Genomic DNA, 13,571 nt, shown 5'->3' on the forward strand with positions numbered 1-13,571 from the left:
TAGTCATGTTGGCTAAACTTACACACCTTTGAAGGGTAGGTATGTGCTATTTTCAGCCTATCATTAAATCATACTGGCATTTGAATGGCTATTTTGCAGGTTGTTGCTGGGGGTGGTTTGTTTGTTTGTGTTTGTGGTTTGTTTGTTGTTGGGGTGTGGGGGTGTTTTTGGTTGGTTGGGGTTTTTTGATAGTTTGGGTTATTTTGATAAGCCAATAGATTGCAGTGAGAGGAGGGGGTTTGATTTCAGTCAGTCCAAGGTAGTGATGCATGACCTGCAATAGACACAAGGAAATGAGGACCAGCTGTATCTGCTTGGTTTGCAACTGCTCTCCCAAATGAACAAGAAAAGATACCAACAGCTCAGTGAGTTTTATTGCATTCTGAAGCATTTTCTCAATACAAATTATTTTACTGAAATGAATAACTTATTTCTTATTGAAAAGTCTGGAAAACTGTGCAGAACCTCTATAAGTTAAGTTCATCTCAGCAAACTTTAGGAAAAGAATGGTTTTTATTGCTCTTTTTCACTAGCACTAGTGTAAAAGTAAAAGCTGTTCTGTAGAAAACTTTTGACTAACATCACAGTTTTGTTCCCTAAAAATCCACTAGTAGATCAAATCTGTTCAACATGAAATTAATTTTGGTATTTATTTATTTTTATTTAATTCCCTGGGAACAGAAGGGGCAGCATCTGTAGTGTCCTAATAAATCATTTAGATTAATACAATCAGGACTGGTTTCACATGAAAAGGTTCCTGGAGCTGGTTGGTTTCTTTATTTCCTTATTATTCAGTATTCTTTTAATAATTTAGAGATTTAATAATTTTTAAATTTAATTTTAATTAATTAAAAAATTAATAAATTAATTTTAATTTAATTCTTTTAATAATTTAGAGTCTTTGTACAGATGTCTTTGTATAAAATAGAACACAAGTTTCAGAAGTAGAACTATGTGTTACTTCAAGCTGTAAATTTAAACTTTGCCTCTTCTTTAGACTTAACTACACATATAACATAGCACCAGAGCAGTGGACAGGTCACACTGATCTGTTTAGTCCAGACACATTTGATTGCAATGGCCAGAAGGAAGAAATGCTATGTCCTGCCATGAGCAGTGAGGAAATAATCTCTCAGAGGAAGGGCAGGCCCAAGATATGAAACCTAATGACTTTCGGCAATTTCATAGCCTCCGGGAAGGTGGTGTTCTTTTTTTGTATAAAAAGGTGGGTTTGTGTTTCCCTAGAAATTTCCAGTGTTTTCTGTTGCCACTAAGATCTTGGAATTGTGATACACATGGTAGTGGGTATCCCAGCTTAGTCAATACATGTTTCCTCCCCAAAAACAAATTTTCAAACACTTTATTTTCTTACTCTTGATCCTCACATTAAATATTTTGTTGTTGTTTGGTTTGTTTTCTCCTTTGCTTTCTGGGGCAAAACAAACAGGTGCATTGCTTGTCTATGGTACAAGGTCATCAGTGCATTTAGGTCTGTTGCACATAGATGCAACAGACCAGATGCAGGGCCAGTTCTGGAGGGCAGCACTCCTTACAGATCATTCCTCTTCAGAGCAAAGCTCAGGATCCCCTGCTTTCTCCAGGACTTGCCTCCAGTTAAATCACTGGAGCTGAACTGGGGTACCTCCTTTTGTGCAGCTGCCTGGCAGTACAAGTAACTTGGAGCTTTAACCATCCAGGTGTGCATTGAAGTGTAGCAAGGTACAAAGCCCTCTTCAGCAGAGGCTGAGGGAATGTACATTAATGTCTCCACAGAGCATCTTCCAGCTAAACATGGACAGAGGGCTTTCGGCATGGCACTTGCACAGTGCCTGCATGGGAAAGCTGCAGTGTTAATTAGGGTCTACAAACAGTGCAAATGTCATTTGGACTTCTGGCCCTCTGATATTTGTGCAGTGGTGGCAACAGCTGGTATCTGTCACCCAAGCCCTGTGCTCAGCCTCTGATGTGTTATTTGCTCTTAGAGTATACTTCTGTGCATCCACAGGGGTTCCAGTAATGCAGTTGAATTCCAGAGAGCTTTAATTATGCCCCTGCTTTTCCTTTCCTCTCCCCTGGTGCCTGCTTGTAGTGAAATAAGACTTTGTGATCCGTAAGACAGGAAAGGCTGACCACCAGTGTTGGGAGGCTCTGGGAGAAATACTCAGGCTTTCCTCCCAGGGCAGCAAGAGACTGGGGCAAGAAGGGTTTGGCTGCCTTGTGGTTGCTTGTGGTGTTGACCTCTCAGAGCAATTTTTAAAAAACAAAGAGATTGCCTGAATCAGTGTTTTCTTAGCCTTTGTGCATGACACTTGACAGCTTTTTGGCATCACATATTTGTGCATTCTGCTGCACAGATACCCCACTGGACTAATTCCATCACTATCCAGTGATGGAAAAATAGTTTTGTTTGAACAAGTAATTTTCTTGGTTTACGTTGTGTACAGCACTAAGCATGTGATACAACCATTTTTTCCCAAATTAGGGAATTTGAGGTTCAATCAAGTGTCTGCGCAGAAGGTGTTCCCTCAGCAAAGCACCCAAAACCATGTGCTCTGAAACAGCTTTACTTTTACCATGACTGATTTGTGATCTCTTTTCCCTATAATTTTGCCGTGTTCAGTAAGGTATGCCTGAGGAGTTGTTCCAAACTCCCTCTGGGTTCTTATAACAGACAATTAAAAAGCCATGCTTGTTTATCTAATGGTAAAAGTCTTGGATTCCACCTTCTTTAGGTGACAAGCTGTAGATGCTGGAAAGGGTTGAGTCTTTTCTCTTCAGGGTGTATTTGCAAGACAGAACTTCAGATTAACGAAGTAGGATCATTAGTATATCCCATTTTTACTTTATTTTTGAGCCTGGAGTTTCATTTCCTTTCTGCCAAACTTTGTGTTGTTGTCTCCTGCTGCAGTTCCTGCCTTCCCAAATGTTAAACTCTATTAAGTAACTAGCACTTCAGAGCCAACCTGAGTCCTAACAGATTGCAAACCCACTGTGAAGCAGAATGTCCTTCCGTGTGAGGCTGGACAACATTCATATTGCAGGTTCTTTCACATAATTATCCATGTACTTGATATGACTGTATGAATTTATGGGGTAGTGTACAGTATAATTTGTCATAAAAAATTAATGAGGTTTAATGCACATAACCTATTACTGTGGATGCAGTATTGATTAAATCCTTTTAGTGCAGTATAGCCTCTGTGAAGAACAGCTTGCCTAAACCCTGCTTCTGAGACAGTGAGTTCTCTCTTCATGTGACTCACTAGGCAAAGCAGCACGCTTTGGCTTTTCTTTGCCGTGGGGCAAGATCTGAAACATCACCTGGGACCATTTCATTCCTTCTGCAAAAACAGGCCTAGGGGAAGCTGAGGGACAAAATCTCTGTCAGCAGACTGCACCACAGTCCCTCACTGGGGCAGGAGCTGATGTACCATAGGAATCTCCCCAGGGGTGGCAAAGCCTGGGACTGTACAAGACCTAGTACAGGATTCTATGCTTCTGTGTAGGAGCTTTCCTAATGGCAACTCCCTGAGCTGCAGCTGCCTTGGGATATTACCCATCAGTGTGGGGCTGCTGTCTGAGGGGCTGCTTCAGGACCTGTCGCTGTCACACTTTGCCCCTGTCCTGCCCTTGCCCAGGGTGTGTGCTGGCACCTGCTCGTAGCACACTGCACCTTAGCTGTGCTCGCCTGCCTGCGGCCCCGGGCTGAGGTGATGGGTCTGGCTGGGCTCTTCAGCAACATCCCTTCAGGTGCTGGAGATGCACTGCTTGTGCCTCTGATTCTACACCAGCACCAGCAGTCATACCCAGCTGGTGAAGGCCAGCTCTGCAAAGATAGTGGGCACCTGCTACCTGCTTTGGCAGTTTTTGTAGGAGTGCAGGCACTTAAGTAAGACTGAGGCTTAAGTTATTTTGAAAATTTGCTGTGAAGCCTTTGAGTAAGGCTGTGTTGGAGCAGGGAGTGGAAGTGTGCCTTCCAAGGCCAAAATGACTTACTCCTTCTGACCTCTTGGAGAGGAAAAAGGAAGTCAAGTCTTCTGTTCCTGGCACACTCCAACTTCATTTCCTGCCCAGAGCAAGCCCCCAGCACAGTCCTTGCCTGGTGGATGGGAGCCCATCATTGCACCTGCCTACAGATTGTGCCCTGCAAGTGTGGGATCTGTGGGGTGCACACGTGCCCGAGTTTCCCCTTGCTGGGCACTTCAAAGCTGCATCCTTGCAAGAGCAACAAGAATTATAAAGCAGCCAGCCAGCTGGTGCCTTGGCAAGTATTCAAGCTTTGCTTAGAGCAGCTATGTTGGCCAGAACTGCACAGCTCCCTCTTCTGCCTTCATCCTGGCTGAATAAATGTAGAAAGACACCTCTCAGTTAAAGATCATTCCAACATCTTTTCTGGTGCTTTGAAATATTTTCCTACTTCTTTTATCTGTTAATATTGGCAAATGCCTGCGTTGGCAGCTTTCCAGCTTTTGTCAGAAGCCATCGGGTTGCTCTGTTAAGCTTCAGCTCCTGAAGCCCAGTGATAAATTACAATCTCTAGCCTTAGGGGGTTTTTAATGGCTGAGAAAGAAATGCCACCATATCAGAATTTTAAAATCTAGAAATTAGTGGGGGAGAAAGGAGAAGTGACTATTCATTGTTGTTAAAAAACCCATGATGTTACACTGCTAGTCGCATTGTGTATGAGACGTGCCGGTGACAAACCCTTACCAAAGGTCACAGAAATTTAAAATTTTGCTAGGAGGAAATTCTCCAGGCAAGAACACACTGACATATCTTCATGCTGTACTGGTTCAGCCATTTGGGCAGCAGTACTTGCCTCTCATGCAGTAGGTTTGTTGGTGTAATGGCTGGTATCTACAAGGTCCCTTGCTGTTAGCAAGGACGTGTGGGTACTTTCCAAGGCAGAGCAATTCCCTTCCTTCAGATCCTCTGTGTCCAAGGCTTGGCCTGTTAGTCCTACCTGCAGCCCTTTCTGTGCCGTTTCCAAGGGGAATGTGGCACCAGGCAGCATCTCTGGACAGAGAGGAGCACACTGCTGGTCAGCAGAGGTAAGGTGTGAATTCCTGTGCCGGAAGGGCTGAGATCAGCTCCTTGTACAACGCGTTACAGCAGCCGCGGGGCTCTGCGCTGCTGGAGCTCGGGAAAAGGGCTCTGGGAGGCTGGAGATCAGCAGCAGCACACCTCGAGTCGCAGGCTGACTCTGTCCCCGGCTGCGGGCTGGCTGTCCCCGGCTTGGACTGGCTGTCCCCGGGACAGCGCTGACGCCTCTGCTCCCCCAGACAGCCCTTGTTTGTTTCCTGGGGAGAGCCGTCCTGCCCAGGCAAACCCAGCTGCCTCGTCCTTTTCCAGGGAGGTTAAATGGCTAAGTAAGGCCAAACAATGAGGCAAGACCAGCAGCCGGACTGGAGCTCACGAGTCCTTGGCTGGTGCTCCCGTGTTTTCCCTCCCGCTGGAGGAGACGGGAAGCCGAGAGGCGGGCGCCGGGGAGAGCGGCGGCCTGCGGGGGACAGAATAAATACCCGCTTGTGCGCGGTGAACACAACCTCGTCTGTGTGCTCCTGTGCGCTGAGAAGGAGCCCAGTGTGCGCTCCCGCCATCCACTGGAGAGCCAGCGCCTCTCCTGCACTGCAGCTGCTTTGTGCTGCCCCCAGGAGCGTGGCCCCAGGCTGGCACGGCTGGGCGGGACGGGACAGCTCCGGCCGAGCGCGCCGGGCCGCGCCAGCTCTCCCTGGGCTGCCGGAGGGCTCCCACCTTGGCAGGGAGGGCCCGTGTGCACCTGCAGAGCCTGGCAGGGGGCTCCTGCAGATCTGCGGGGTTTGGGGAACCGGGAAAACACCGAGCTCCTCTTGCCATCCGAGTCCTGGGCACCGGCCTTGGCCACCGCTTGTAGCGTGACAAGCAGGGGAAAATGGGTTACAGTGTTGGCTCATTAGATGAAAATAGCTTTTCTGAAAACATTGCATACTGATCAATATTATTAATATTATGAATCCAGATGGCTTGAATTATGAATCTGGATGATTTCGTGCCAGATTTCAGTCCAGACTGGAACTTTCACAAATGAAATCTATCCTCTCCTGGAGGGACTTGCTCATGGAAAGAACAGTAGACCTTAAAATGCAGTGAATTGTAGTATTAGAAATAATTTTCTTACACTGGTGTTTAATATGCATATAAAATTTTAAAACTTAACAGCTTTACATTTTTAATGTAGGCCTTATATAAATCTAGTGAACTTGTCAGAGGATATTATGATACTTGAATTAAATAAAGCTAGATTTGTTGCATTCCTGCCAATATGAGGTGACTAAAATGTCGCCTTCATTGACCTCCTGCCTTTTTATTCCAAGATACTTTTGACTATTTCCTGGCTTTGTTTAGCAGAAGCACCCAGCTCTGTGGCAGAGCTGACAGTCACTGAGTGTCACGCTATATTTATGCTTTACGCAATATTTGTGTCAAAAAGCCTCTGTCTAAACAGACTCAATGTCAGTAAGAGATGACCCTGGAACAAATGGTCTGAAGTCCCAGAAAGCTGAGCTTTCCCAAAAGTGACTAATGTGAGGCAAATGGAAAATATTGTTCTGAAACAAATCTGGTCCAGCTGTGTGCATGTGATTAAAAACATAAGTCGCTGGAGTTCTAGTCCAAATAAATCATGACACATTTTGATTAAACAAAACCAGGAAACTTATAATTTTTGGGATGTGTTTAAATGTGTCAGTATCTATTATCTCACATACCAATACTTTTGATATCTATTTAAAGGGACTCCAATGTACAGACAATACATACTCTAATTTTTATCCCAAATTACTTTTGTTTCCTTGCATCCAAGATGGAAACTCTTGTCCCCCCTGGCGATCCATCTCAAGATCACATACAGCTGGTTTTCCTGTAAGTCAGCTGCTTCTTTCCAGCTGGCCTTCTCTGCAACTGGATAGACCTTTTTTCAGACCTTGTATAGGTCTATCTGGAGTGTTTTCACTATAATCTGTACTCTACATAATAATGATTTTTTAAAAATTAAGCGCGTAACAGAGTATAAAATCTGAGGAAATTTGAGAACTCAGAAGAGAAAAAGTCAAAATGAGAAAGTTTATGTCATTTCAAACACAAAATGTAATTACCAGTATAGATTAATGCAAAGAAATTCACATCAGCATCAGCATGGCTGTATGGCTGTGGAGGGAGCTGAAAATGCTTCCTAGCACCATTCTTCCCAGGGCTTAGAATATCTAAGAATCTAATTCTGGTATTCTTAATAAATAAACAAGCAAACAAAATCTCAGTCCATCAGTTGAAAAGGAAAGCTATCTCTTAAGGTGTAGGCTTCATTTAGATATCAATGATCATAATCATCTAGTTCTAATAATTAATTTAGGAATTACAGCCAAACTCCAGTGGACATTGCAAGTGGTGGCCAGAATTACTTCAGAGGAGATATGGCACTTCTTTTGCAAGTATCACAAAGTGCAATATTAATAGTACATTTCTGGGGTGTTGGACTGCTTCAACTACTCTGATCTGTTGAAATTTGGGCAGGTGGCTTGACAGGGAATTCTGCATAGCATGAATAGCATGCAAGAATGCCTTCTAGTTACAATGCAATGTGGCAAGATAAAAATCTGGATTCAAGAACTAGTTTTCAGAAAATTCAGTCCCCAATGAGCAGCTTGGAAAAGGGTACAGAAACTAAAAGCTGGATGAGATGATGTATGTTAGTACCCATAGTGTGGGTTTTTTCAGACAGAAGCAGTAGTGGGACAGCAAAGAGGGTTGTTCCTGGATTCAGCATGAAGTGGTTTCACAACTCTCCTAATGAAACAAGAGGAGTTAATTCAGTGCAGCAGCCCTTGCTTCTGCCCAATTTGTTTGGGGAAAGGGTGAGCCAGTCCATTACACACAGAGCAAGGGAATGTCCTCCACTCTGCCAGAGGATGGCAAAATAAATATTGCCTCAGACTGAATCCATCTGTCACCACAGCATGTTTTGCCCCCTCTGTAGCAATCTGGTGATAACAGTTCCTGATCCTCTGGCATATAGCCCTAAGGCAGACAAGGAGATTAACCTAAATTTAGCATGATATTGTTCAAAAAACCCCCCCTCTCTCAATTCTTTTTTCCTAGCTAAGCAATACCATTCTGGTGAGTGGAGAAGGTAGGAAAGGGAAATGCCTTTTTTGTAGGATAGGCGTCTCTTAATTGCAGGATACCATCCATCTTCTCAGGATGCATCTGACACTGAATTTCCTCCAGAGGCTTGTGAAAAAGAAATATTTTATCAAACATCCTGAGTTTTACTGCTGTTTGGGTCTAATTATGTCATTTGCTAGTCAGGATGATTCTGAGATACTTAAATATGCTAAGATACTATGAAGTCCTTTGAAGGTCTTTTAGTAAATTATTTTGTAATTATGCATAAATCCAGTCTGAAGCAGATGCATACAGATAAAGCAGTTAAGGTTGATTAAAGGTATGTAGGTCATTAGAGTGAAATTCAAGATTTGTGTTGGTTTATGTTCTTACTGCCTCTACAGGATGCAACCTTGATAGTTGCTACATGATCTAACAGAAAAATAATGCGTCTTGCCCAAGGATATGTGTTAAATCTATTTTCTGTTGTGAATCTAATTATAATCTAAATTACATCAATTCTTAATGTGTATAATAATTGCTGCTTCCTCCAAAGTATTTGTGACAGGCATCACAGGAGCTATCAAAGGCTGGCTTTTCCAAGATTTCTATGCTCTGAGTACAAGATTCTTCTGAAAAATTTCTCGCTTAGTGCCTGCATATAAGCTGAGCTTGTGTTCAGAGGTTTTATACTATGCTGTAAAAGTAGTCAGATATTCCACACAGGCAACTTATACAGAGCCAGTTCTGGGTTTACTTGTGTTTACTGGGTCATTTTCTTCAGCGGGTCTGTCCGTAGGGGTGAGAGTACAAGGAATTTAGAGAAAAAATAGGGGACAGCCAGCGTTGTTTTGAGGATGAGGTTCAGCACTAGCACATGTATGGGGCAGCAGCCCTGTGCACCTGCCCTGCTCCAGCACAGGCTGCCTCTCAGAGACAGGATCTTGGCAGAGCGTTTTTCAAGCTCTTCCTGAATCTCTCATCACATGGCCCTTCTTTGTGGTTATTGCATCAGGGCAGCATGAATAGGCTGTATTTGCTGATGGGTGGAGGACTGATCTGGCAGAGGAGCGTGATTCACTTTGTGAAGAAATGTGGCCAGCGAGTCATTAAAGCCTGCGCTTGCACACACACGCGCACACACGTGTGTGCACACACACGCACACGCGTGCACACACAGACACACACGTGCACGCACACGTGCGCACACACAGGGTGCAGCCAGACCTGGGGAGGCTGTGTAAATGGTGAGCAGCAGAGGGGATTAAACACCTGCTGACCCGTCAGCCTGAAAGACCTGGGAAAAGGAAGTTGCCTGTAATCCAGAGCAGAGCGCGTGATGAAAGAGCGGCAAATTCACGGCTTAGGAATCCCTGAGTGGATAATTCAGCCTTTCAGGCTGCAGTGATGAGTCACTGAGTGTTTTTCTGGGTGTGAGCCCTCAGGTGAGGAGATGCTGGCCACACTGGAATGGACCTCGACAACAAGGTCGAGGCTGGCACAGGTCAGGGGCTGTTCTAAAGCAGAAAGGCAGTGGGCCAGCAACACAGAGCACACAGCTAGAGTCTAATTGTAAGGTGAGGATTAAATAATGATTTGTCAAAATTTAAGAGCACAGCTCTATTACATGTCTGAGGCCAGATGGGTGCTGTTAGCATCTAGCTCAACAAATGACAATTACACATGCTGCCTTCAAAAGAAAAGTAATCTGAGCTGCAGTGAAATGAAGTTATAAAGGTAGCAATGACTGGAAAAAAATGTTTGTCACTGCAAAGCACTGATGGAGGGACATTCAGATTTTGGGTTTGTGATTAAATATCATGTTGTTGTAGACCCATCAACATCAATGAAAGTACCTTAAGCATGGATTCAGTCATATTTCTGTGATCACAGAATGGTGTATCCATCTTAAAATATAGTATTTGAACATAATGCCTAAGAAATCTTAACACAGTTCAGAGTTTTTAAAGTACACGTTAAGTTTTGACCAGGTAAGTTTGGGTAGCTGTGTGTACATACTCAATAGCTCTCTGTGATATTTCTGGGATATTCTGTAAAATAGGTTATCTTGACATGCTTGTAAGTACCTTCAAAAATAAGTTAGCAAAAAAGCAAAGAAGTAGAGACGAGCTAGCACAGCAAGCAAAACTACCTGTCCCTGCATAAACAGTGCTCTTGTGCTCCAGGAGAACAGACAGACAGACAGACAGAGAGACACTGCTGTAATTGCAGTGAGGGCCAGCACCTTGCAGGCATCAGTATTGCTGGAAATGAGGGTTTGGATGTCACGAGTTTACATGACCTCATTGCTCACAGAAGTTTGTTGTCTGGGCAGAACTGCTGTTGCTGCAGCAAGCCAGCTCTCCCCCTTGACAAGGACTGGGTGAGCAGGGCAATGAGGGGGAACTGCACCAAAACTTGATAAATCACTACTTGTTGTTTTAGGAACTGTGAGAAGTCAGGAATATAACACTTATTCCTCTTCCCCTCGCAGACTGCTATGTAGGAGAATACATGGACAGCAACAACCCAATTCTGCAGCCTTCCCCAAATCTGGTGGGTTTAAGGGGCAATCAATTTAAATTTTATAAAAGGACAGCCCTGCCTGTTGGCAGGCAACAACTGCCTGCTCATTGTACTGAGTCACGCTCTCCTCCACGAAAAGAGGTTAATCTGTCTGCCCAGCCGCAGCTCTGACTTGTGGCTCAACACCAGGCTTGATCCAAAGCTTGTCCACGGTCAGTAAAGGGGTGTCTGTCAGCTTTGGTGAGACTAAAACTCTGTGAGGATTCCCATTATTGAGATAAATCTGTGCAAGGGCTCTTTGGCTACGAAAAGGAACACATAATGTCTAGCTTTAAGAGGCAACATGAAGAGTGTAGACTTGAGCAGAGAGTGATGTTTGAGCAGTGTCAATGCCAGTAGATTACTGAATGGAGTTAATTCAAGAGCGCGTTTGCTCACCAGGCTGTAAAGTCTCCATGAAAAAAAAAACAAAAAACAAATCAACCAGCAAACACTTCAGCTTTATTTATGCTATTATGAAAAGCTGAAAAATGAGAGAGAAAAAACAAGCTGTTTCCAATTTCCTGAAATTTGAGACAATGTAAAAAGTTTTATTTTGTCTTGATTTGCTATTTAAGTGCTAAAAGAAATTTCCTATAGTCAAAAATATTCTCTGCTTTTATAAATCCAAATGTACACATTCCATCAGCTGAGGCAAAGCCAAAAGGATTTGGAATGCAGCAGAAAGTTTTACTAATGAACGATTAGGATTTATCTCACAAATAATACTGTTTTGTTTCAGTGTGGCATAGGAGAAAAAAGTATCTGACTTTTAAAAGCCTCCTCAAGAAATCATTACCATAAACTTAAAAACACCCATTGCACTTGAGAACAGGGGAAATGTAAATTAGCATGCTGTGCTGACTGTGTGCTCCTGTAATTCTCCCTCTTAGAGATGGCCCTGGATAAAAAGCTGGTGTCTCCCACACCTGCACCTGCTCTAGCATTTTAAGGGTCAAGAGAGGAGCAGATCTGGTCTGGGGGCATCATCTGTTGTGGGGAAAAATTATCTGCCATGAGTCCAAAGAAATGAAGGATGGAGATGACAGAGGGCACTTAGTGAGATAGCTACAACTTGGAGACTAAACCACCTTCTAATCTGTTAGCAGTCTGAATTTAAATATGGTCACGTTTAGAGCATTCTCCTCCAATTTACAATTTCCACAGTCCCTGAGAATAGGAAGTCCTATATTTGGGAAAAATATTAATCCAATATTATCGTAAAATATCACATGATGAATACTGTGCATTAGGCTTTGTTTACTTCATAGACTTGAGGTCAAAACCAAGAACTTTTATTTGGAGATAGATTCCACCCTCCCACATTTTAACTCATTAAAAACTAGACATCCCATTTCTCTTCTCCTGTTCCATTGACCTCTGCTCCTAAAAGTCTTGCTCTGGCTATAGGATGGCACAGAACAGTTAGTGGGAACAGCTCCTCCACCTGATAAAACCACTAATGTCACTGAAAGTACTTTGTGGACTAAATTTTGTCTCCCTACACAGGGTCTATACTTCTAGGACATGCTTGTCCACAAGTATCTTTTTCCTTCTTTTGTATTCATGTATTACCACTTGCAATTTGATTTTACTGTAGTAGAGAACTTCCTACTTTATTACCATTGAACTTTTGCCTATTTGGTCAGCAGAGGTACTGGAGTCAGGAGAATTCTGCCAGCTCTTCCACATACTTTCCATGTAACCTTGTGTAGCAGGCACTTGGGCTGGGTAGTGTCATCCTTACTCATGGTGATGACCATGGCAAACACGTGAGTTGTCCCACTGACTGCTCTGGCAGTCACATGGGTGAGCAATCACCAGCCTGAGCAAAGGTTACAAAATCTGGTACATAACTTCTCTGCACCTGGGTTGACTACTAGGAAACATTACTATTTCATTTTCTTAATGAGCTATGCAAACTAAAATACCTTAGGGCCTGAGAAGAAAGATACTGCAGAAGGGTAGTGGAATGACAGGATGAACTATTAAGCTCCCCATCTTATGTTGTGATATTCAGTAGCTTTGATAATGCTCCCTCTGAAATTCCAAACAGGAGACTTCCTCCTAGGTGTGAAATATTCTGGGTCAAGGCCCAATTACTGTCTCTGAGCTCTGCTCCCACCTGGCCTCCTGCAGAATTTCTCTCTCAGATCAAGCATCATGATCATATTTAAATATTTAATCTTCTTTGAAATATGTTACTAAAAAATCAAAATCCATTTAGAAAATATCTGTTTCTGACATAAATTACCAGTTTTCCTGATAGGGGTTGGTTGGTTTGTTTGTTTGTCTGTTTCTCTTTGACAGAAAAAAAATCCATGTTGTCTCTGCCAGATGAGGAAAACAGGTCATATTGAAAAAGAAGTGGGTAACATGCTGTTAGCACCCCCACCCCCAAACAAACCAATGATAAATGCTACTTAAGACAGGTTTAACATATCTAAGAGATTAGGATCAGTCTTTGTCTCTACCCTAGATAGCTTGCTTTTAAATGTGACCTCCTTTCCTTGCCTAGACAGATGCTCTTTGTCTGCTGGGACCAGTCTCCCGTAAAGCCATCCTGACAGCTACCTCGCTTCCCAGTCTCTCCCGAAGGGCCAAGGCTCTTCCAAGTGGTTTCCTCCTACTGAAAAGACTGTAATTAGCTGCTTCCTCCATTTTCCTGTATTTCAAATGACCATTATACAGCCTTTCTTCCTATCTCCTGAAGCCTCATCCCCTGTCCTGTCCTGCTTTTGGACACATGTGAAAGGAAATGCTATGCTATGGGACTGTAAACACATTGCTTAGTAAAGACAAAAAACAAAGTTTTATAGTAAAGAATTGACATTTTCTTCCTTTCCCCTTGGGCTGTGGCTCATCTG

At 43.3% G+C, this 13,571-nt stretch overlaps 1 protein-coding gene across 1 annotated transcript in view; it reads left to right on the plus strand.

Annotated features, from left to right (window-relative positions):
- Window positions 1–212: 212 nt before the first annotated feature.
- SNX9 (sorting nexin 9) overlaps window positions 213–13,571 on the plus strand; it is an 86,267-nt gene continuing 72,908 nt past the window's right edge. The window contains exon 1 of the mRNA XM_063390186.1: window positions 213–365. The gene's annotated coding sequence lies outside the window, so the exon portion shown is untranslated. The remainder of the gene's footprint in view (window positions 366–13,571) is intronic.

This window comes from Prinia subflava, chromosome 2, assembly GCF_021018805.1.
Source record: "Prinia subflava isolate CZ2003 ecotype Zambia chromosome 2, Cam_Psub_1.2, whole genome shotgun sequence".
Lineage (NCBI taxonomy): Eukaryota > Metazoa > Chordata > Aves > Passeriformes > Cisticolidae > Prinia > Prinia subflava.